We start from the raw sequence: 3,183 nt of genomic DNA on the forward strand, positions 1-3,183 counted from the left end.
AGTCGCCGTTCGCTTTGTGACTGAGCTAAAGGAAAATGAAAATCTCTTATCAACCTCTCAACCTCAGCCATATCTCCTCCCAGATCTCATATCCCCAGATCCCCCACACGATCATCATAATGATGATGCTGATTCTAACTTAAATTGAAGCGCTCCTCTGTGTTGGTGACAGATCTTGAGCTCTTCTCGTTGTTGATGCGACAGAAGATCGCCGAGAGATAATGTCTCCCGTATTTCTTGAATGGAGATAAAAAAAGCCAACGGAACCTGAGCGACGGCTGACGTGCGACAATGTCGCGATCTCCGCAAGAGTGACTGACAGATCTGGGCAGAGCGGTGAGAGATCAGGGAAATCTCGGAGAGAAAATCCGGGCGAAACAGAAACGCTTGGTAGGCCAAGGTTCAGTGGAGATATTACCCCTTAAAAGATACGACAAGGAATAGCAAATAATGCATGGAAAAATAACAATTAACGTTTGTTTATAAGTTGATCTGGCGAACTATATTTGGCAGCTAAGTTATAGTAGGTTTTCTGTTATTTTTCTTTAGTGAATTGCATATGTTTTTAAATATTAACAAAATATATCTGCACATTTTCCTAAGCCCTTTGCTTACATTTCCGCCTTAACCAACATCAGCCGTATTCAAAAGCCGTGAAAAAATCGCCTTTCCACTCGAAAATTTCACCATGAACAGCCTGGGGACTCTTAAAGGTGTTGGAACTGGAAAATCTTTTAAAAATCTCAAAAGTTTTATGCATTTCCTCGCAGAAAGTCTCTTTATTTTTTTCAAACGTTGTGAACCGAAGCTAAGACCGAACTCAACTGACCAAAATCAAAGGCACATTTTCGATAAGACTTGAAAGGCAACAAAACGCATTAACTGATAGGGAAATTACAATGGCATAACGATTGATTGATTGGGATCAAAGCACGTGTTGTTCGAGGCCTCTAATTAGCACTCTCCCTCTGTCTGGGAAATATTTATGGCCCCACTGACCCGGCCTAACCTCCGTATTAAAAATATAAAAACCTTTATGCATGGAGCTTAACTGATTAGCCGCGCTTCCTGAACGGGGGAGTTCATAACTTTGTTTTGTTAGTTGAGGCAGCGGCCAACGGATAAGATAATGGGATTCCATCCCATGTGTCATGTGAGTGCAAAGTAAAATATTTGTACTGTCTCGGCACGGAGCAGAAAACTACAAATGGTATATCTAATTCGGAGAACGGAGGACCGAAAGTGATGATCAGTTTGGTGGCGCTTATAAGTCACCTTCGCGGTCCTTTACGACTCGGGTTTCATTTTATCTCTTAATCTATTCAGTTGTCAAAGATACAGGGAGTATCGGATGCGGCGAGTGTAATATACTTTTATATTTAGCACGCATCTATCTGAGATGGATATGGGAGATATCAGGGGGGCAAACACAAACATGTTGTAAAACAAAATACGTAAGCAAAGTTGTCCCAGACTCCCGTGCCCATTTTTTGTTTTGCCTTTTTTATCAGCGAGGAGCACAATCAGAAGCTGCAGCGAAATCAGAATCAGTACAGCTAAAGGCAAGGTCTTAGATGTTTTGTAAATTATATTGTCCTTCAAATTCTGTTAAGCTATGAAACTACGTGTTTTTATGTTAGGAATTTATTTTGTAAGTCGACGGCTCCAAAATCTTACATAGGAAACTAAAAAATTTGTATTTTTAGATGCCTAGATGTAAGGATTTAAGCTATTATATATTATTATAGACGCGGCAGAATGCCTAAAATGCTATGATAACTGTGATGCTGATAACTGTGGTCTGCGACCAGAGCCTTGCAAATTGGCATTGCAGGCAAATAATCGACCTGCAATGATAGCCTTTTCCATATATGGTTGACAATAGTCCGCAAATTTGTGATACAAGATACGAAATTAACCAGATTCCTAAAGGATATTAAAGGAAACCCATACAAAAAGCCTGACGTCCAAAAGCTATTTACTACGTGACCCGAAAAAGCAAAGCAATTTTATAGGGACATTTTTACCGAGTATATGTATAAAGACATTGGAGCAGTCGAAAAAGTATCCCCCAATTACCTTTGCAGAAGGCAACACCTCAAAACTAGAAAAAGTCGGGTTGCTTCCGAAACAGGCGCTGAAACAACGGGCTTACATCATGAAGTTGGCTGAATCATAAGGATAATTGCTCTGATTGTAGCACAAACCCAAGAGAGTAAGCCAAATTAAATCAATCTAATTAATTTTTCAAAAATTTCAAATATTTTCTCTTTACAGATCTGATCAAACTTGAAAATAAGACTCTTTAAAAGAAGAAAAGAGAAAAAAATGTTTTTTTTTTTTGGGGTTTGACAAACTTTTTCCAGTGTAAAGTAAGCCCAGTTAGATCCTAGTTGGATTAATCATATCCTAGTTGGAGGAAGCAAATTTCTTTGCTTTTTCTCCAATCAGAGGGCGTTAGCGAGCTCAGGTGTGTTATCCCAGCGGTGAAATTGGAAACTAAAATAAAGTAAGAAGAACCCGTTAGAGGGCGTCACCATTAAATTTTGATTTTTCTAAATGAGAAAATTGGGCAACACTGTTCGCTGTTGGCAACACTCCATTGCTGTCAGATTTTTCGTTCATCTCTGTTAACTTACATTTGACATTTTACACTTAGAATCTGGCATCGCTGGTCTGTTTACGTGTAAAACGTTACCAAAATATCGATGTTTCGATCGATGTTTGCCCACCTCTAAGTCTGTTAACGAAAACAGATCCTTAGAGAGGATAATGTTATCTTACTCAATTCTGTGATCGAAAGCAATTCTATGTTAACAAACAGTGTAACAAATCATTTTACTTACATTTTACATTCTACAAGAGAATTCGACCCCAAAAACGAGAATTCGACCCCAAACTTAACATTCCCATAGAAAATTTGACACCGTTGTTCTGTAAACGTGTAAAACTTTGTTTTGACAATTTACTTTTACACTTACACTTGCTAAATATTAATTATATTAATACTAAGTATAAATAGGAGCTAAAAAATATAAAAAAAATACAGAAAATTAAAGAAAAATAAAGGCGATTTTTTAAAATTAATATCGATGTTTTAATCGATGTTTAAATCGATGTTTTTCGTGTCTTATCGTGTTTTTTCCTGTTTTTTCATCTCTATTCATGTTGTTTCATGTCCGT

The sequence above is a fragment of the Drosophila kikkawai genome, chromosome 2L (assembly GCF_030179895.1).
Source record: "Drosophila kikkawai strain 14028-0561.14 chromosome 2L, DkikHiC1v2, whole genome shotgun sequence".
NCBI classification, from domain to species: domain Eukaryota; kingdom Metazoa; phylum Arthropoda; class Insecta; order Diptera; family Drosophilidae; genus Drosophila; species Drosophila kikkawai.